At 51.1% G+C, this 22,021-nt stretch overlaps 1 protein-coding gene across 1 annotated transcript in view; it reads left to right on the top strand.

Moving 5' to 3' along the window:
- The first annotated feature begins 18,647 nt into the window (after positions 1-18,647).
- Anpep (alanyl aminopeptidase, membrane) overlaps positions 18,648-22,021 on the top strand; it is a 25,602-nt gene continuing 22,228 nt past the window's right edge. Inside the window, exon 1 of the mRNA XM_075952754.1 lies at positions 18,648-18,754. The gene's annotated coding sequence lies outside the window, so the exon portion shown is untranslated. The remainder of the gene's footprint in view (positions 18,755-22,021) is intronic.

Genomic DNA, 22,021 nt, shown 5'->3' with positions numbered 1-22,021 from the left:
ACGAGGGAAGCGGTTGCTGTGGAGTGGGTGTACAGGGTAGACCATGGCCCAAGATGAACATAGGTAGTCTAGCTGACCAGACGCTGCCAGAAGACTTTGGCCTCTGGGGAAGAGGCGGCTCCGCCTGGTGTGAAACAGAGTGTGATCTCTGTCAGCTCAAGGAAGGTTAAGGAGTACCGGTGAGGATGGGGGAGGCAGCTGAAGTAAGCATTATTGCTGTTCCCATCCTACCCCAGTCAATGTTTGGACAGTGATAGGCCGCTGCTTGTGCCGGCTTCTGTCGGTGACAGTGTACATAAAGGAGGCGTGCCAGTTCTCCAGAGACACCTTCAGGGTCAGAGCATGATGCAAGGGTCCCTTTCTTCCTGCCAGGCAATGGGCTGTTCCCCAGATAAGAGTTGTTCCTTCAACCTGGGTCCTGGAGTGCAGGTGACGTGGCCCAAAACCGTAGCCACCAATGACATCACGGAATGTGAACAAGGAGGAAACCTCAAGAACTGGAGCCGTTTGTTTACCAGGTGGATCTCTGTGAGTTCGAGGCCAGCCTGGTCTACAGCATGAGATCCAGGACAGGCTCCAAAGCTGCAGAGAAACTCTGTCTCGAAAACCAAGAGAAAGAAAAAGAAAGAAAATGCCAACTATCCCCTCGTGACAGGGGATGGCTGTCTGCCTGGTTGAAAAGAGGGACTGCAGAGGGAGGACACTGAACACGCTTGACATGTCACCTCACGTCACCAGTATGTAATGTCGGACTTGCAAACTTCCAATGTGACTTTATGCCAAAGCAGGTTAATAAAACTGGTTTGGGCACAGGCTGGAGCCAGGGCTAAGTATGACCTCTTTGCCCAGGCCCTTCAGAATTCTCTTTGGTTTTTTGTTTTGTTTTAGGTGTTCGTGTGTGTGTCTGTGTGTGTGTGTGATCATAAGTGTGATGTCTGCACATGTGTGTGCCTGGGTATACACACCTATGCTCACACGGAAGCCGGAGGAGGACAGCTGTGTTCCAATCTATCACTTTCGACCTTATTCCCTCCAGACAGGGTCTTTCCATGAACCTGGAGTCAGACTGGCAGCCAGCAAGTCCTGGAATCCTCCTGCTCAGCCCCCAATCCTGTGGCCAGCAAACCTTAGCATCCTCCTGTTTCTGCCTTCCATAGTATTGGGTCTTACAGCTGTGGCATACCACCTGGCTTTGTAGATGGGTCTGAGGATTTGAACTCAGGTCCTCACACTTGTGTTGCATGCACTCTTACCTGCTGAGTCAGGGCCCAGTCCTAGGTTTGGTTTGTTTGGTCTGAGGTTGAGTCTCATGTAGCTCAGGCTGACCCATGTAGCCCAGGCTAAGGATAACCTTACCCTCCTGATCCCTATGCCTCCAAGGTCTGGGATAACAGCAGACCAGTGCCACTTCCCTGGCTAGAATTAATATTCCCTTTCTAGAGACACAGCAAATGACCAGTGTGGGGATTAGGTTAACTGCTAAGGGTCCCATGGCTATTAAATGACAGATATCAACATAATAGATATCAAAGTGTGCCCGAATCCAAGCCCTGGGCTTGTTTCACCTAGAATGAAAACAGGGTTTTTTTTGTTTTTTGTTTTTGTTGTTGTTGTTGTTTGATCGCTGGCCCAAGCTGTTTTAGAACTCACAATCCCCCTGCCTCAGCCTCTGGCATGCTGGAATTAAGACATGCGCCGCCACTCCAGCTTTGTAATGGGCCATGACTTACAGACCAAGGGTCCCCAGGTGCCGGAGGGCATTCCAGAGACAGCCTCCGTGTGTGCCTAGCATTCCAAAGAGTGGAATGGGCTGGGAAGTGGTGGTGGTGGTGGGGGCGGATTTGTTGCTGTGTGTGTTGAGAGGGCAGAGGTCAGGCCCTAGAATTACCAGAGTAACCAGGGCCTTCGTGGGAAGGAAATGTAGTGAGGTGCCGGGGTCAGCTTGTATGTGCTTGGGACAGCCAGTTGTTAAACTTCTACCATTTCATGGGTCAGTTGTTCAGCACGGCCCTTGTGAAAAATTAAACTAGATATGCTTACAATTAAAATTTATTGAAAGCAGGGGCTGGGAAGCTCGAAGTCACCTACAATTCCAGCTCCAGGAGACCCAGCGCCTTCTCTGAGCTCACCTGCAAAAACACATGCTCACGCATGTGCACGTAATTAAAAAAAAAAATACATCTTCAAAGGAACAAGCTAACTAATGTTTGCTAAAAGCAATGGTGGGGAAGAGCTTGGAGACGCAGCTCGATCGGTAGAATACTTGCCTAGCATGCAAAAAACCTTAGTACCACATAACCCAGAGTGTGGTGAAATACGCCTATAGTGCAGGTACTCAGAAGTTGGAGGCAGGACCACCAGAAGAAGTTCAAGGTCATCCTCAGCTATATAATGAATTCAAAGCCAGCCTGGGATAAAATAGATTCTATCTTGGGACTGGAGAGATGACTCTGTGGTTGAGAGTTCTGGCTGTTCTTCCAAAGGACCTGGGTTCAATTCCCAGCACCCACATGGCAGTTCACACAGCTGTCGGTAACTCCAATTCCAGGGGATCTGGCATTCTTGCACAGACATACATGTAGGAAAAACCCCAGTATACATAAAATAATAAATCTTTTTAAAAAAGAAAAATATAAGTTCATAAGTAAATAAGTTAAAAATAAAAGTGGGGTGGGGTATAGGGCAAAGCACATGATTAGCCTGCTTGAGACTCTAGGTCCAGTCCTAGAAGCCCCTATAAAAGGCAGAGACAGGGGCTGGAGAAATGGCTCCGTGGGTAAGAATGTAGGTTGTTCCTGCAGAGCACTTGAGTTCAGTTCCCAGCATCCACTCCAGCAGTTCCAGGGAATCTGACATGGTCTTCTGGACTTAGACGGCATCTGTACTCACATACCCCTGCCCCACGTAGACATATCACTACAATCAAAATAGATTCGTTTTCAGAGGGGGAAGAGAATATTCAAAGCCCACTAGCCATCACCCTTGGGCCACACTGGCCTCTTGCTAATGCTACTCGGGGTTGTGGGGCCTGTTGATCTGCACAGTGGGACTGTGCAGGGGGTGGCCCTGGCACTGGCTTCTCCATCTCCTGCGGCAGCTGGACAGCTGATCAGGTGGAACACCCTACACCATGGAAATCGGCAAATGTTAAAGTATTAAATGTTAAGCTACTCCTGCCCCTTGCTGTGTACGCTGTCTCGTTGCTGACCCCTGGGACCTTGGGTCACTTGAGTGGGGAGAGGGTATGGCAAGCTCAGGTCTGAAGTTGAGGGTGACCAGCAGGGCCTGAGGCTGTTTTTCTGTCATCACCCTAAATGGCTAGTGTACACTGAGTCTTACTGCCTAAGGAGATTTTCAGAATGCCTTCCTCACCACACCCGGTGAGGTCAAGTGCTGTTATTAGCCTCAAGTGAGGAAACTGAGGCACAGAAATATTTACACAGCATCACCTGGTTAATAGGTGTCAATTCCAGGACCCAAAGCTGTCCTGGAGTGAACTTCATCCACCAGCAGGCCTGTGGCTCCCTTCTCCTGGAGGCCGTGTGTTGTGTGGATCAAAACGCTGCTTGGGAAACCTCAGGCCCCAGGCCAAGGGTACATAGGCCTTTTCCTGGAGTAACCAGGAGCAGTTGGCCAGCCCTGTAGTCTTCTAAAGGTTCCAAAAGGAACTCTAGCCGGGCGGTGGTGGCGCACGCCTTTAATCCCAGCACTCGGGAGGCAGAGGATGGTGGATTTCTGTGAGTTCGAGGTCAGCCTGGTCTACAAGAGCTAGTGCCAGGACAGGCTCCAAAGCTACAGAGAAACCCTGTCTCGGAAAAACAAAACAAACAAAAAAACAAAAGGAACTTTATGTTCCCATTTTGTTTAATTTCTGACAAAAAAAAAAAACAACCCCATAAGAAGCAGCTTAAGGGAGGAAAGATTTATTACTGCTCAAAGTTTCAGTTCATCCCAGTAGGGAAGTCATGGAGCAACCCCAGGGTGAGCATTGTGAGGCGGTGGAGCATCCCAGTGGGTGAGCATGGTGGAGCATCCCAGTGGGGGAGCATGGTGGAGCATCCCAGTGGGGGAGCTTGGTGGAGCATCCCAGTGGGTAAACACAGTGGAGTCCCAGTGGTGCATGTGGTGGAGTTCCCTATCCTGGCATATTAGAGAAGCAGAGAACTGGATGAACTGAAGTCAGGTACAATCCCCTAACACTAGGACCCATATCCATCCCCAAAGTTCCAGAGCCTCCCCAAAGAGCACCACCAGCTGAATTGAGTGCTCAAACACATGAGCTTGTAGGGGACTTTTCACATGGACGCCATGACACTCTAGATCCTAGCAACCAAAAGACATCCTTGTGAGGTCCCACCAATCAGAGCTGACCATGTCCCAACCCTGCTCTCCTGACATCTGGTCAAGTGCCAGGCTTTGTGCCAAGCAGGTTGACTTCCTTCTTGCCCTGGAAGGGGCTAGATGACGTCTAGGGTGCCTGCCAGCCATCCCTTGTCAGGGAAGAGGGCTATTCATGAGTCAGAGGGAAGTAACCACGCTGACCGTGGGTAATGAGATGAGAGAAACCATGCCTGGGGTGCGGCTGGCCCAGGAGCAGCTCCGAAGGTTGAGGTTGATAAATAGCTGTGGAGGAGAGGCCACTGTAAGGTTCCCCCCAGCTAGAGATGGGACAGAAGCTACAAGGGCTCGAGGACCCTGGAAACCTTGGAAGGCCATGAGGGGCTACAAAGGCCTCCCTTAAGAACAGAGCTTGGCCACGGGGTAGCAGGTTCAACATTGGGCACATCCAAGGTTAACTGGAAAACAGCGAGGCCAAGAGCTTGTGGCTGGTGGCAGGGCCCCTGGCCAAGAATGAGAATTAATGGCAGCCAGCTCAGAGGCAGGATGGTGAGGTTCGTCTGAATTTACTAAATATAAAGGGCCCAGAGACGATAGTTCAGGGGGTGTTTGGGTCGCACTTTCCTGGCCATGATTGGAAACGAGGGATGGGATCCAGGAGTCGCGAGTCCAAGAAAGGGATGGGGCACATGATGGCAAGAGGGGGATCCCCCCACATCCAGACAAGATGGGAAAGGGCACTCTGGTGTGTGTGTGGCAGAAGTGGGGGATTGTGAGAGAGGCAAGGCCATGAAAGGAATTCAAGCGGAGGTCAGGGAGGCAAACTTTGGCAACTGGGATAGTAAGCATGGCGGCCCAGCCCGAGAGTGGCTGTGGGGTAAAGCGGAGTGAGAGCCTGTGGGCTGTTGGGAGAGTTCCCACAAAGGCCTCAGGCTACTGAGGTAGTAAGAAGGGCATGTAGAGGAGACAGGTCAGAGCAAGTCTCCCAGGCTCGAGGAGGGTGGGGCCCTCCACAGGTGGAAAGACCTCTGGTGATTTTACTTTCTGGTTCTGAAGGCAAGGGAGGCTTTCATGAGGAGCGGGGGCTGAGCTCCAGGTGAGCTGCATTGAGAGGGAGCGGGAGGAGGAGGCCGAGCAGGGCTGAGGAGAGGCATCCAAGACAAGGCTGAGAACAGAGAACAGTGAGCTAACGTGCGGCACCTGAAAGCTACGTCTACTTCCCGCTCTTCGTTTTACTTGGAAAAGGAGCCTTAAATCCAATGACAACTGTCCTTACAGGACAAACAGGGAAACCATGTAACCCCAAAGGGAGAGATCAGAGACCTAGAAACTGGAACTTCCCTTAAGACGAGCCGCTCCCTGCACACCTTTTCAAAGAACCTCACCCCGCTGACCCCGGGGTTACTGGCTTTGGCTGTGTGCAGTCATCTGTCACCAAAGGCCAGGGCATGTTGCAGGGATTCCTCTGCCAGCTCTGGACAGGGCAGGGACAGGGAGGCAAGACTGGCTGGGCAGGTGAACAAGGGGAGGAAGGCAGACACATGACGCTGGGCAGGCTGAACAAAGCCTTCTGAAGAGCTGGGGGAGAGACTGGGGAGGCCATGACTGGAGGGAGGGCCCTCCAGGAAGGGCCTGGTTAATCATGGTTGGCAGCTTGAATGGGTTAAGAAGCCCCTGGGGGAATCATAAAGCACATTTCTGGGTGAAGGGTTTTCTAGAGAGGATTAACGGAGGAGGGGAGACTTGTCCTGAATGTGGGGACAGGGACTCTGATAGGATAAAAGGAAAGAGGAGGGAGCGGGAGCCACCACCTCAGCAGTTCCTCCCTGTTTCTCAACCGCCAAGTGTGAAGGGCCCAGCACCCTCTGAAATCGTGGACAATATAAACCTCTCCTGAAGATATTTTCACGGGGATCTATCACAGAAAAGGGCAAAGGACAAACAGACACCTTCTGGTGAGGCAGTTTCAAGACAGACAAGGTCCCAGGGAGGCCCCTGGGCTGTAGGAGGGGTGGCCAGTGAAGTGCTCAGGGAAACTCCTGAGCTGTGGATTCCTGGTATGGAAGTCTGCCACCTCTAGGGAGAAATATGTGTGAAGAGTCAAGGTTACTGCCCCCCTTTTTGGGTCTCTCATGTCCTGGGGGCTCTGCCCTGCTGACGGGGCCATTTGGAGAATGCCTCAGGCCCTCTCTGACCCTGTCTCCTTACCTCAGAGGTAGGTTGCTGAATACCCATTATTGTCTCTGAGACTGGGTCTCACGTAGCCCAGGTTGGCCTTGATCTCATTGGGTAACCAATGATAATCTTGAATTTGGTTTGTTGTTGTTGTTTTGTTTTTGAGACAGGGTTTCTCTGCATAGCTCTGGCTGTCCTGGAACTCACTAAGTAGACCAAGCTGGCCTCAAACTCACTGAGATCTGCCTGCCTCTGCCTCACAATTGCTGGGATTAAAGGTGTGCGCCACCATGCCTGGCTGGCGATCTTGAATTCTTAATCCTTCTGCCTTCACTTTCACTGGTCCTTGGGATTCCAGGCTTTTCATACTGCCTGGCAAGTAGAACTTTATTCTTTTCTCTTCTTTTTATTGTTGTTTTATTGTTGTTATTATTATTATTTCTGAAACAGGGTTTCTTTTTTTTTAAAGCTTTTATTTATTTATTATGTATACAACATTCTGCCTCCATGTATGCCTGCAGGCCAGAAGAGGGTGTCAGATCTCATTACAGATGGTTGTGAGCCTCCATGTGGTTGCTGGGAATTAACTCAGGTCCTCCGGAAGAACAGTCAATGCTCTTAACCACTGAGCCATCTCTCCAGCCCCGAAACAGGGTTTCTTTATGTTCCTGGATGTCCTGGAACTTACTGTGTAGACCAGGCTGACCTTGAACTCACAGAGATCTATCTGCCTGCCTTTGCTTCTGAGTGCTGGACTTAAATGTATGTGCCACCACACCTGGCTAAGACATCTATTCTTAACTTTCCTCACCCTGGAATCAAAATTTCTGTATTCCAATACTGCCCCTCAAACTCTCTCCAGGTCCCTGGGCGATACCCAGAGCCATATTACTGGGATCTTCATTTCTGTGGAACTTGGTCCTCCTCTGTTTGTCCTCAGTGCTATTCATGAGGCTATTAAATGCTTGGGGGAGCAGCCCACATCTCACACCAGCTATAGCAACTACAGGGCCCAGTTCAAAATGAAAATATGAGTCCCCTGGTTCAAAAATACAAAGGGCTGGCTGTGGTGGCACGGGCCTGTGCTCTCTGCACTTGACAAAGTGAAGTAGGAAATCTTGAGTTCAAGATTGGCCTGGGCTACACAGAGTTCAAGCCAACCAGGACTACATAGCATTCAAGCCAGCCTGGGCTACATAGAGTTCAAGCCAGCCTGGGCTACTCAGAGTTGAAGCCAGCTTGGGCTACATAGAGTTGAGCCAGTCTGGGCTACACAGAGTTCAAGCCAGCCTGGGCTACATAGAGTTCAAGCCAGCCTGTGCTACATAGAGTTCAAGCCAGCCTGAGCTACATAGAGTTGAGCCAGCCTGGGCTACACAGAGTTCAAGCCAGCCTGGGCTACATAGAGTTCAAGCCAGCCTGGGCCTCAGAGTAAAATTCTGCCAAAAGAGAAAAAGACTTTATGAAGAATCTGAAATGGGTGCAACAAGCTGTTAAGCCATACACATGGCTTTCAGGGGGTGAGTGGGGATGTGGGGGCTGGGCTCCCTTCTTCCCCACCCAGGGGCTTTGCAGCCTGGTCCTGCCACAGCATCAAGAGGGACTGAAGTCATACCAGTGAGGTCGACAGCAACATAGCATGGGGGCCAGGAAGTGTGACTATTAGGGTTGTCATTGTGGTGTTGAGGTCAGCATCCTGCCCCTGCCCAGTGACCTCAGGCAAATCACTTGATCTTGACGTGACGGATGACATGACTTGGGGCTTCTAAGACCCACAGCCTTAGGACTGTGATTTGACTTCTGTGGAGGAGGCACAGGCAGACAGAAGTTGTCCAGCTTGTGAGCATCAGACACTGGGTGCAGCCAACGCCTGCCTGCCAAGCTCATACCCTATAGAGATCTGGCATGAGGCCCTTGGCCAGTGCAGACGTCGGGTGCCTATGGGATCTGCCAAGGGATGCGGGGCTTAGCCTTTCTGCCTGGCTGTCTGGTGCCTCTCCGCATCCCATCATCTCAGACACTCTTCATCTCCCACTGGGCTCCAGGACCATCCTGTTCCCTCCGCAGTTGCCGCTAGGACAGGCCCTTTTCCCACTTTCTGTCTCTCTGGAGAAAAGTTCGCTTTAAATGTTCCTCTCTGCCTTTTTTATTTTGGTGGGGTTTTTTTCTTCCAAAAATTGTGTTTTCAATTAATTTTATAATAAAAACCATACCAAATTCTTGAAAACAACAGCACCGAGAAATTACTTTTAAAAACTAGCTCAGGGATGGCTTATCCAACTCTGTCCGCCCAGTTTAGCAGAGATCTGACGCTGCCTCTAATCTTCCTCCAGGGTATCGCCATGTCCCTCTCACCAGGTCTCTTGAAACCAACCCCCCAAAAGACAGAACAAAACAAAACAGAAATGAAAAGGCCGGGCGGAGCCTGCTATACAGTACAAAGTGAGTTCCAGGAAAGCCAGGGTTGTAACACAGAGAAACCCTCTCTCAAAATGAGTGTGAGTGTTTTGTTTGTTTGTTTTTTACATGCACATCTGTGCACCATATACATGCCTGGTGCCCACGGAGGTCAGAAAATGGCATTAGATCCACTACCTGGAGTTATAGTTATCTGTGAATGGTCACATGGGTGCTGGGATCTAAACTCAGGTTTTCTACAAAAGCCACAAGTGACTTTCACTGCTGGTCCATTTCTCCAGCCTTTGGAACTTGCTTTTTGTGACTTAAAAATATACGAGCCTGGTGCCACACACCTGTAATCCCAGTCTTGGGAGGTGGAGCAGGAGGCTAAAGGAGTTCAAGGCCAGGTGAGGTTCCCTAGAAAGTTTAAGCCCACCCATGGTATAAGTAAGTCCCGTGGGCTGTTATAACTTAAGTGAGCTGGCTGGATACCACCGTGGTTGACACACATTGTTGACCTGACTAATCTTGGAACTGTATAGATAGGAAGCCACCCTCAGAAAGCTAGAGTGTGTCGGTCCCTGGGTGGTTTAGTTCCCAGAAGAAAAACCTCTCCTGAATGTGTGGGCTGGGGTCCTAGAAAAAAATAAAAAGTAAAAAAAGAGCAGGCAAGCCGGGTGGCAGTTCTCTTTGTATCCTGACTCCTCGGAGTCCACGCGGTCAGCTGCCTCATCCTCCTGCCACCAAGCTTTCCCCACGTGAAGCGCTGGATCCTTCCCCAGACCTAGAGCCAAAGTAAACCCCTCCTTCCTTGGGCTGTCTTTGTCAAGTGTTTCAGGCATAGCAGTAGGAAGGAGCAGGTCATACCCTGTAAGAAGGAGCCCTGGCAATAAGCCTGATCCTGCCTGTCTGTTCATCTTGGCTCCTCCCACCTCCTGTTTTTAGCATAAATTCTCCCAATAGGGTCAGTGGGTCACAGAGTATATGTACTGAAGTTCTTACGTACCTTGCAGTTTTTCCGTCTTGATAGGGACAGGGACGAGTCCCTTAGGAGTGTGGGAATGTACCACACCTGGCCAACTGTAGATGTTGAGAACATCAAGTCTAAACAGTCGCCAAGATCACAGGCGGAACCTCATTGTTTTTTATGCGGTTTCCTGAATGTAATCAAGGCTGGCGTCTTAGCTTGTGTCCACTGGCCTTTTCATTTCCTCTTCTGAGAACTTCACACTCTAATCCTTTGTCCAGTTTTTAAGTGTGTTTTCAAACACCATGGAAGGCCTTTTGAACATTGTTGGTAGCAGTCCTACAGTTTATGTGTGTCAGTTATGTGGGGGGCAGGGTGTTAGGGGTCGAACCCAGAACCTCAGAGAAGCTAAGCTCTGCTCTATGCTCACCTCCAGCTCAGCTGCAGATATTACCCAGTGTGACGTCAGTTACGTGTGATTTGCCTCTGTGACATATAACTTCAAAACTGTATTGGATAAGAACAGCACGGCCAGGCTGGAGTGGTAGCACAGTGGTTAAGCGTGTGGATAGCCCTTGCTGAGAATCTGAGTCTGAATCCCAGCACCCCTTTGTGGCCGCTCACAACCACTTATAACTCTAGCTCCAGGGGGCCTGACACCCTCTTCTGGCCACTGAAGGCACCTGCACTCACATGCACAAACCTACCCACAGACAAATACTCATTTACATAATTAAAAATAAAATGATTTTGTTGTTGTTGTTTTTGGTTCTTTGAGACAGGGTTTCTTGGCTGCCCAGAAACTCACTTTGTAGATCAGACTGGCCTCAAAGTCAAATATCTGCTTGCCTCTGCCTCCCAAGTGCTGCTACTAAAGGCCTGTGCCTCCACGGTCCCGTTTTAAAAGTTATGACAGTGCTCAAACACGCCCATTTCTGGGCTCCCACAGTCACCACTAAGGCTAGTTCTCCGGCACACCAACACACGATTCCTTTGGCTTTACATATGATTTTTTTTTGCTTGTTTGTTTTTTGTTCTTTTTTGAGATTTTATTTATTTACTTATCTCTTATTTATTTTATCTGTATGACTGTTTGGCTTGCATATAGGGCTGTGCACTTTGTGTGTACAAGAAGGTATTGGATTTCTTCTGCTATGTGGGTGCTGGAAACAAACCCCAGGTTCTCTGCAGGAATAACTAGTGCTCTTAAGTGCTGAACTATCTCTCCTGTCCCCTTGCTCTTTATTTTTTGGGTCTGATAGATCTTAGACTGGCCTCAAATTTGTTGTATAAGCTGGGCGGTGATGGTGCATGCCTTTAATCCCAGCACATGGGAGGCAGAGGCAGGCAGATCTCTGTGAGTTCGAGACCAGCCTGGTCTACAAGAGCTAGTTCCAGGACAGGCTCCAAAACCACAGAGAAACCCTGTCTCGAAAAACCAAAAAAAAAAAAAAAATTGTTGTATAGATAAAGTCGGCCTTGAAATTCTGACCCTGCCTCTACTTTGCCTTCCCTTGTTGTGTGGCTCATTTGGACCTTGAATTTAAGACAATCCTCCTGCCTCAGCTTCTAGAGTGTTGAGATTATGGGGTCCCCACACCGCATCACCATGCCCAGCCCTTGCAGCCCTTGTGATTTTTTTTTTTTTGCAGTGGAGAAATTTTTGCTTTTAGCTACTTAGACATTCCTTTTTGTGGCTTCTGAATTTTTTTAAATAAAGCTTTAAAAGGTAATTCTACTCTACAATTAATAGCAAAACAAAGCAAAAAAATGTCCTTCTAGTGCCTTTAATACATGATCTATTAGTTTTAAACGATGGCACGGCATTTCATTCTCAGAGCGAGACCCATAATTTATTTAGCCAAACCCTCAATTACCGAGCGTTCAGTCGGTTCAGGTTCCCCTATGTTCAATCCTGTCGTGTCGTGCATTCTGGTTTCTCAATCCCATTTGGATTTATGTCAAAGGAAACCTCAGACGAGAAGTTACTTCATCTGTAACTTGAACCTGGCCTGGGGATGTAGTTCAGCACAGGGCGCTGAGCATGGGTGCACACGGGTACTCCCAGAAATTGGGAGACGAAGGCAGGAGGATCAGGAATTCAAGATCATCTTTGACTACTTAGCAAGTTTAGTCCAACCTGGACTAGAAGAGATCCTGTCTCAAGAAGAAGAAGGAGGAAGAAGAGGAGGAGGAAGAAGCCTTGAACTTTTATATTGTTGCTCTTCTGGCCACCTTATAAACCTCAACACTTGATTTAATTAATTTCTATTTGAATAGATACTGTGCTCACTCAGTGAACAGATACCTCTTTCAGTCTGCTCTCTGTGTGACTTCCTCCTTCATGGATCTCCAGAATTGGTCCATAAAGAGTGAGCCTGGGTGTCACTGCTGTGTTCAGAGCAGCAGGCGGTAAATTCACTTATTTTACCTCTCCAATGGACATTTAGACCCTTTCCAGCTGTAAATAATGTTGCATTTAAAAACTTATGAGTGTTTTTTTGTAGGAAGTGAAGGGAGATGTGGTATTCATGATAAATATTGCCAAACCAAACCACCTCTGCGGATGTTCAGTTGTATGTTTACCAGAAAGGCAGGTGGGACCTGTTTTCCTCCAGCTAAACAGTCTTGCTAAATGTTTTTGATCTTTGCTTACCAAATAATGGGATCTTTTCTCCCTCCCTTCTTCCTGTCCAACTATCCTCTCAAAATCTTGGGGTTTTGTCGTTGTTTTCTTTATTTGAGACAGTGTTTCTCTGTGTAGCCCTGGCTGTCCTGGAACTCACTCTGTAGACCAGGCTGCCCTCGAACTCAGAGATCTGCCTGCCTCTGCCTCAGATTGCTGGGATTAAGGGTGTGTACCACCACACCCAGCTTTATTCTTGTTTCTGTGATGATAATGTTGTTGCTTTCTGTGAGACAGTTTCTTTCCAGTGTAGCCCAGACTGACCTTGAGGAAGAGACCCTCCTGCCTTAGCTGGAATTACAGGTGTTGGACTCGTAACTCTGCTTCTCTGGGTTTTGAGCCCCTGTGTGCCGGATAAGTATTTACTACTGAACTATATACATTCTGAGGAACAAAAACAAACAAACAGACAAACAAAACAAAAAACCAACTAACTTATAGTTAAAATTTTTAATTACTTTATTAAGGGTTATTGATTTTCTTGCCAGGTGTGGTGGCATATGTCTTCATCCTCAGTACTCGGCAGGAAGAGGCAAGAAAATTAAGAATTCAAGGCCAGCCTTTGGTTACGTAGTGAGTTCCAGGAATTTTAGGTCAGCCCGGGCTATATGAGACGACGTCACAAACAAACAAACAGAACCCCTACAACCATAATCAAACCAAACCAAAACAACAACAGCGAAACTGTGATGAGAAACAGGGCAAGATGGCCGAGTAGGTAAAGGTGTTTGCTATGTAAGTGAACTGAGTTCAGTTCTTGGGACCCACATAAAAGTGGAAGAAGAGCCGCCACGCCACGTCACGTCCCTCTGACTTCCACACTCGCACTATAGAGTATTTGTCCACACACACCATACACACACCACATACAACAAATAAACATTTAAAATGGATACAAGGGAAGGGGTCATTGAGTTTTTGTCAGATCTCCATGGCTCAACTGGACTTTCTCTTTCCATTAACTTGAGTCTTTATGTCCTTTGTCCGTTTTTTTCCTTTGTCCTTTTGATTTGAATCCCAATTAATTTGAATCACTGTGGGTTCTTTTCTCTAATGATCTACGGAAGCTCTTTCTATATCAGAGGAATTCCTGTTTTAGGAGATGCAATCTTCCAACATTCTGCACTTTTGTTTTGGTTTTTACTTTATTAGACTGGGTATTTCACAATGCGGAAATGTGTGTGTGGTGAGGTGAGATGTTTGCCTGTGTGTGCCCCTGTACGTGTGTGTGTGTGCCCCTGTGCATGTGTGTGCCCCTGTGTGTGTGTGTGTGCCCCTGTGTGTGTGTGTGTGCCCCTGTGTGTGTGTATGTGTGCCCCTGTGTGTGTGTGCCCCTGTGTGTGTGTGCCCCTGTGCGTGTGTGCCCCTGTGCGTGTGTGTGTGTGCCCCTGTGTGTGTGTGTGTGCCCCTGTGTGTGTGTGTGCCCCTGTGTGTGTGTGCCCCTGTGCGTGTGTGTGCCCCTGTACGTGTGTGTGCCCCTGTGCCTGTGTGTGCCCCTGTACGTGTGTGTGCCCCTGTGCGTGTGTGTGCCCCTGTACGTGTGTGTGCCCCTGTGCCTGTGTGTGCCCCTGTGCGTGTGTGTGCCCCTGTGCCTGTGTGTGCCCCTGTGCGTGTGTGTGCCCCTGTGCGTGTGTGTGCCCCTGTGCCTGTGTGTGCCCCTGTGCCTGTGTGTGCCCCTGTGTGCGTGTGTGTGCCCCTGTGTGTGTGTGTGCCCCTGTGCCTGTGTGTGCCCCTGTGTGTGTGTGCCCCTGTGCGTGTGTGTGCCCCTGTGCGTGTGTGTGCCCCTGTGCGTGTGTGCCCCTGTGCGTGTGTGTGCCCCTGTGCGTGTGTGTGTGCCCCTGTGTGTGTGTGCCCCTGTGCGTGTGTGCCCCTGTGCGTGTGTGTGCCCCTGTGCGTGTGTGCCCCTGTGCGTGTGTGTGCCCCTGTGTGTGTGCCCCTGTGTGTGTGCCCCTGTGTGTGTGTGTGTGCCCCTGTGCGTGTGTGTGTGCCCCTGTGCGTGTGTGTGCCCCTGTGCGTGTGTGTGCCCCTGTGCGTGTGTGTGCCCCTGTGCCTGTGTGTGCCCCTGTACGTGTGTGTGTGCCCCTGTGTGTGTGTGTGCCCCTGTACGTGTGTGCCCCTGTACGTGTGTGTGCCCCTGTACGTGTGTGTGCCCCTGTGTGTGTGCCCCTGTGTGTGTGCCCCTGTACGTGTGTGTGCCCCTGTACGTGTGTGTGCCCCTGTGCGTGTGTGTGCCCCTGTGCGTGTGTGTGCCCCTGTGCGTGTGTGTGCCCCTGTGCGTGTGTGTGCCCCTGTGCGTGTGTGTGCCCCTGTGCCTATGTGTGCCCCTGTGTGTGTGTGCCCCTGTGCGTGTGTGTGCCCCTGTGCCTATGTGTGCCCCTGTGCGCGTGTGTGCCCCTGTGTGTGTGTGCCCCTGTGCGTGTGTGTGCCCCTGTGCCTGTGTGTGCCCCTGTGCGTATGTGTGCCCCTGTGCCTGTGTGTGCCCCTGTGCCTGTGTGTGCCCCTGTGCGTGTGTGTGCCCCTGTGCGTGTGTGTGCCCCTGTGCGTGTGTGTGCCCCTGTGCGTGTGTGTGCCCCTGTGCGTGTGTGTGTGTGCCTCTGTGCGTGTGTGTGTGTGCCCCTGTGCGTGTGTGTGTGTGCCCCTGTGCGTGTGTGTGTGCCCCTGTGCGTGTGTGTGCCCCTGTGCGTGTGTGTGCCCCTGTGCGTGTGTGTGCCCCTGTGCGTGTGTGTGCCCCTGTGCGTGTGTGTGCCCCTGTGCCTGTGTGTGCCCCTGTACGTGTGTGTGCCTCTGTGCCTGTGTGTGCCCCTGTACGTGTGTGTGCCCCTGTGCGTGTGTGTGCCCCTGTGCGTGTGTGTGCCCCTGTGCCTGTGTGTGCCCCTGTGCCTGTGTGTGCCCCTGTGCGTGTGTGTGCCCCTGTGCGTGTGTGCCCCTGTGCCTGTGTGTGCCCCTGTGCGTATGTGTGCCCCTGTGCCTGTGTGTGCCCCTGTGCCTGTGTGTGCCCCTGTGCGTGTGTGTGCCCCTGTGCGTGTGTGTGCCCCTGTGCGTGTGTGTGCCCCTGTGCGTGTGTATGCCCCTGTGCGTGTGTGTGTGTGCCTCTGTGCGTGTGTGTGTGTGCCCCTGTGCGTGTGTGTGTGTGCCCCTGTGCGTGTGTGTGTGTGCCTCTGTGCGTGTGTGTGTGTGCCCCTGTGTGTGTGTGTGCCCCTGTGCGTGTGTGTGCCCCTGTGCGTGTGTGTGCCCCTGTGTGTGTGTGTGCTCACACACATGCGCACACGATATAAGGACCTACATGAAGATGTCAGAGAAGGGTCTTAGACATCTTCTTCTAACACTCTCTACCATATCCCCTTGAGATATAGTCTGTCCTGGAGTCTGGAGTTCCCCAGCTTTTGTTTTGTTTTGGTGTTTTAAGACAAGGTTTCTGTGTAGCCCTGGCTGTTCTGGAACTCGCTCTGTAGACCAGGCTGGCCTTGAACTGAGAGATCCACCTGCCTCTGCCTCCCGAGTGCTGGGATTAAAGACGTGCGCCACCATGACTGGCATCAATTTTAATTCTTTATGTAGTCAAATTTGTTGATTTTTTCTTTAGAAGTCTCAGATTTGCTAAAATACTTAAGCAGGCTTTTCTCAAGTTACCTTTTAAAAAAATCCTTCCAGGGTTTCACTGAAATGTAAATGTTTTTCTATATATGAAATATTACATACATATATTTATTTGGTGGTAGGGATCCATTGAATCCAGGGCCTTGAACATTCTTTATCCATTTAGTCATGCCTCTAGCTAGTCAAAGCATGACGTGTTTTTACTAGTGGTATATTATGTCACCATATGAGAGGGCTATAATTTATTTAGCTAGTCTATTGCAGAACGTTTAAATGTGTTTTCTTTCTCACTACTTTGAATGACTGTACATAAATTTCCAGCTTCTCTAGGCTGAATTCCTGAGAGCCACCTTCATTTCCAGCCAACCCTACTCTGCCCTCCAGAGAGAGATAGGCCCAGGGCTAAGACTCTCTCTTGGCCTGATGTAGCCCATCTTTGGTTTGTCAGCCACACCATATACGATGGAGGAAGTAGGCAGGCAGAGTCTGAAGGAGAAAGGAGACCTGAAATTGACTCTCGGGCTCTCTAGGGCCCACTGACTCTTGCTTTGGGAGCTACTCGCAACTCTTGCGACTCTACATTCCGATAGATTTGTGACCTGGCTTTTAAGATCACAGAGACAGATCTGAAGAAGCAAGGCATTGCCTAGGGGCACCCTGGCCCATTCTTTGACTTCTAAAGGAATGGCGAGTTTGAGGGAAAAACAGAGCCCCCTGGCCATCAGAGTGGGTTAAATAGTCCGGCAACTCCCAGGGATGGGAAGGAAGAGCTGAAACTATTTATGCCTCCAAATCTGAGGCCCTGGAAGTCACTTTGCTGTTGTGATGCGCACGAATCTCCCACAGATACCCTTATCCCTCCCAGTACCCAGAACCTGGGAAAATGCAATGCTCGGCATCTAAGGGTAATTAGAGCTGTGGGTAGATTCAATTGCTCAGGAGCCCACTTGGAACAGGGAGATTATCCTGAATTATATGGGAGGATCCCATGGGAGAGGCCTGTCAATGTCCTGAATGAGAAAGCTGAGAGAGGTAACCCCTGCCACTCCGGGCTTCAAAGACAGAGGTGGCCTTGAGCCCAGGAATGCAGGTGCCTCTAGCTGCTGGAAAGGACAAAAGATGCCCTCTCAGAGAGCCTCCAGAAGGAACACTTCCCGCCAGCACCCTGAGTTTCAGTGTGGCGAGTCTGGTTTATAGAACGGTAAGCGAGTAAGTGTGTGCCTTTTCCAGTTTGTCTCACTGCAGCAGCCACAGGAAACTAACACACATGTTCCCTTGTCCTGCCAACAAAAATATGCTCAGAGAGGGCGTGCCCTGGCAGACACACACAGCATTCAAAGCAGAAAAAGCAGGAGAAGCATGCACTCCAGAGTGCAATCCTTTGTCTGCTAGATCCTTCTGGTAGCTCTGACTTACTTTTTTGGTTTTTCATGACAGTGTTTCTCTGTTTAGCCCTGGCTGTCCTGGTCCTGGAACTCACTTTGTAGACCAAGTTGACCTCAAACTCAGAGATCCACCTGTCTCTGTCTCCAGAGTTCTGGGGTTAAAAGCACGTACCACTACCTCCCTGATAACTTTGACTTTGTTTTGTTTTGTTTGAGACAGGGTTTCTCTGCAGCTTTGGCGCCTGTTCTGAAACTCGCCCTGTAGACCAGACTAACTTTGACTTCTTGAAAACAGTCTGGACGTCAAGAGTTAGACTGAGGCAGAGGGATTAACAGTTCAAGGCCAGTCTGGGCTACAGTGAGTTCAAGGTCAACCTGGATGATTTAGTGAAACTATGTCTCATTTTTTTTCTTTTTAAAGAAAAGAGTTGAGGGTGTAAGTCATGGCTGAGCACTTTAGTATGCAAGTGACACTGGACTTAATTCCCACTGCCTGAAGAACAGAAGAGAGGGAGGGAGGAGAGGAGAGAGGAAGAAAAAGTTGAATGGAATTGGTGGATAATCCCAGCACATGGAAATGTTTAGCAGTGAGGGAAGATTGTTTCTAGTTTGAGATTAGAAGCTGGACTACATAGTGAGTTCCCAGCCAGCCTGGGCTGTACATATATGAGACCTTTATGAAAGAGGGAGAGGAGGAGGGAAGGGGAGAAAAGGAATGGAGAGGAAGAGGAGGAGGAAGGAGGAGGAGAGAGGAAAGAGGAGGGGGAAGAAGACACAACAACAACAACAACAATAATAATAAATGACAATACTAATAATGGCAATATAAAATTGTGGGGAAAACCACCAGGGCCGCAGGGATTCTCCTGCAGTCTGAGGAGGCTAGGGGCTCCCTCCCTCCAGCTGCAGATGTCTCCCAGATGTGGTGGGCGGGACACTGGGACAGCGGCGCGAAGTGTGGGTGGGTGAGGGCGAGAGGTCCGGGTCTGGCGCACTAGGGGCCAGGGGCCCGCGCCGTCGGGGGAATGGCTGTTCGCTGGCAGGCTGGGAGGAGCGCGGGCGGAGCCGGGGGTAGGAGTGTGCGGGGGGGGGGGGGGGCAATCCTGGCGAGGCGGCGGTGGGCTCGGGTTACTTCCCTTTAACCGGCCCGGCCAGGCGGGTGGCAGCGGCTAGGCAAGAGCTACTCGGAGCAGTGCGGTGTCCCAGGCAAGTGCGGGACGGCGACTTTGGGCTTCGGAGGTTTGGGGATACCCAGCGTGGGGCTTGGCATCCGGGATGCGGGAGCCAACTGCAGCTTCTGCCGCCACACAGATGGGTAAACTGAGGGCCTGGAGCTGGCGAGTCTGTTGGAGTGGGTCCCCAAGGCCGTCAGCCGTCTCCAGATGCCTACAGGGCTCAGAGGGAGGTCCTGGCTTTGATGACAGAAGACGGAAAACAGGGTGGCTGGAGTCCGGGAACACAGGGTGGTGGCTGGGTCCTGGTGGAGAGAGGGTGGCCAGAGTCAAGGATACAGGGGAAGAGAGGTGTCGAGGGACACGCGGTGGACGGAACCCGGGGTCGAGAGGATACTGGATGGTTGGGGCACAGAGGACTGGGACGGTGAGAGTGTAACAGGGCGCGCTGGCTCAGGGAAGTCACAGAGAGCAAAGCCACAAGTTTCTGCTCTGCAGTTCCGCCCAGCCGGGTTTAGAGCGCTGGCCCGGGCGCCGGACCTCAGCCCCTTGTGAGGAAGCGGGAATTAGACTTTATCCTCGTTTCGCTACCTGGACTCCTGGAGCCCACCACACCCCATCCATTGGCATTCTTCCTGGAAGCGTGCCAAGCCAGAGGTGGCCGATCCTAAGCGGTGCCCTCCTGGGAGCAGCGCCGGTGGCAACCCGAACTTGTTCTGCGAGTGGGGTCTTTCCAAGCAGAAAATCTCCAATAATAACCTCCGGTCGTCAGACCGACCTGGACGGTCAGGGCTTTTGTGACTTAAAGCCCCTCCTTGCTCCAAGGATACCAGCGAAGTGTGCACTTGGGAGATTTCAGGGCACTAACGCGCACCCCTGTGGCTGACCGTGAGAGTAAAGTCTAGGGCGACAGGTGGACTCTCAGGACCTTGGCCAGTTCACTGTGAAAGTGGAGCAGGTGGCTTCCTGCTGCTGTCAGCACGGGTGGCCAGTAAGAAGGAGGTGGGCCTCCTCGGCACAGGACCGACCATAATTACCCAAGGGCAAGAGGGCTGTTCCTACATGGGATGGACCCAGGTACAGGGACCAGGGCTCTGGCTCTAGTGCACGATGGAACCCCCAGCGGTGAGCCGTGTAGCTTGGGTTGGCCTGGAATTCTAGACAATCCTCCGGCCTCAGTCTCTGCCTCTGTCTTTGATTTTGGGACTCTCCCTTCACCCCCAGGGTTTGAACCTGGCACCGCATGCATGGGAGCTCTGCCTCTGTGGAGTACCTGAGGGGAAGCTGCAAGTTGCTCGCCCTGAAGCCCCTTTGTAGCAGAATCCCCACTGGCTGTAACCACTCACCTCAGCCTGAGTCCGACCTTATTCTATTTTATTTATTTTGTTTGTTTGTTCGTTCATTCATTCGTTTTTTCGAGACAGAGTTTTTCTGTAGCTTTGGAGCTTGTCCTGGAACTCAGTCCTAGACCAGACTGGCCTTGAACTCACAGAGTCGTACCTGTCTCTGCCTCCCAATTGCTGAGATTAAGGGTGTGTGAGGATTTTTTTGTTTGTTTGTTTGTTTTTGGCCTGAGTCCCGTCTTAAGGGACCGTAGGGTGGCCTCATTTATATCTATGTGGTGTATACGGACAGTGTCTTGTAGCAGCCCCCTGGTGGTTCCCAGATTACAAGTATCACTTCCCAGAACAACTGCCAATTCCTGGCCATGGTCTGAGTGAAGGAATCCGTCTTTAGAGCCACTCCTACCAAAGAGAGTGTGGGCCTGTATGATCTCCCTGTTCCCATTCTTCAGGGACACTTTCCCGGCCCACAGAGGCCCACTTGCCATGGGTTTAATGCTGTTCCCACAGAATGGACAGTGTCCAGGCCTCCCAGAGGAAGCACCCTGGGGGCTGGCCCAGACCAGCCCAATCCAGCTGTGACATGGGAACAGGCCATCATCCAGGATGACCCTGTTCTGGGAGCTGGCTTCACCCTGGTCCTACTCGACACTACTTCAAAGTGGGCAGATGGTCTACACACTACACTTTCCCCTAGCTTCCTCATTGGCCAGCTTCACAGTACCTACATCAAAACTCAGGATGAGAGAGCTCTGGGGAGGAATCATGAGCCTGAGGTGTGGTATGGAGCACAGACTACCTGTGCACCTGTGTGTGTGTATCTGAAACAGTAGTCAGGGTGCACGCACACACATGTGCACACATGTGCGTATCTGAAACAGTGGTCAGTGGTTAGGGCTGCCACCCCCAAAGGGGGAAGCAGCAAAAGGACGGCAAGAGCCTTGCTCACCTGCAGAAAGGCCCTGCGCTGAAGCAATGACCCCCTCCAGATCAGGCGGGACAGAGTGCTATTCTCCAGCAGCAGCAGCTATGCGGGGTGATCTCAGGCTGCCTTAAGGTCTCGGTTATCATCTGAGGTATGAGGTGGGCCGCAGATCAAGGAAAAAAAAGTAACTTAACACACAACGTCAGGTTCCTTATTGCTCACCAGGCCAAGTAACGTGGATTGGGTTTGATAAAAATATGAAGCAAATGACCTACTGGCTGATAGCAGAGGTGGCTTTTCTGCCCAGTCTCAGAGCCCAGGACGGAGTGTGCTGTGCGGAGGGCGGGGCTATCCCCCAAATCAAGGGTCTGACTTTCCTTGAGTGCTTTAGCTTTTGTCTGTCATGTTTGTGGTGAAGCACAGGCTGTCGCTGGTGCTGGCCTGGTGTGGAGGCTGACACAGCCCTGGTCTTTTTTTAAGTGACGTGGAGACCACAGAAGTGTGTCCCTAAGGAACATGACAAAGTTGTGGTGTTAGAGCTGGGCTTTGAAGTGTAAGAGAGAAAAAAGGTTCTCCTAGCCAATGGGCCCGAGGAACAAAGGCCGAGCCATAAGAGGCCCAGGGGACTGCAAAAACCTGGAGCAGTCAGGGGGTCAGGTTCAGGGGTGGTCTTGGCCCCCAGCTAGAGTTGCAGCCTCACCCTGAAGGCAGTGAGGGTCATCTCATCCTCACACCCAGGAAGATACTCCCGAGGCTGGTGGGGCAGGGTGATGAGAACCGCACAGAACCCCGCAGACGAGAACCTGCCTGCTGGGGTACTGAAGTGGTGAGACCTGCCTTGAGGCAGGGGCTATGGAGAGGAGGGGCTGCGGAGCCCAGGCACCCCACACACCCCTAGCCTGGGTTGGTGCCATTTCTGGAGCTGCCCCAAATCCAGACACCAGGGCCCCTTTGCAGAAGAGCCCAGATTTTGGCCAGCTGGCCCATGGTCTGCATCCAAAGCAAACAGGAAGAGGTTGCAGAGGGCTGGGCA

Source organism: Microtus pennsylvanicus, chromosome 18 (genome assembly GCF_037038515.1).
Source record: "Microtus pennsylvanicus isolate mMicPen1 chromosome 18, mMicPen1.hap1, whole genome shotgun sequence".
Taxonomy (NCBI): Eukaryota; Metazoa; Chordata; class Mammalia; order Rodentia; family Cricetidae; genus Microtus; species Microtus pennsylvanicus.
This window is presented reverse-complemented; position numbering and strand designations above follow the sequence as displayed.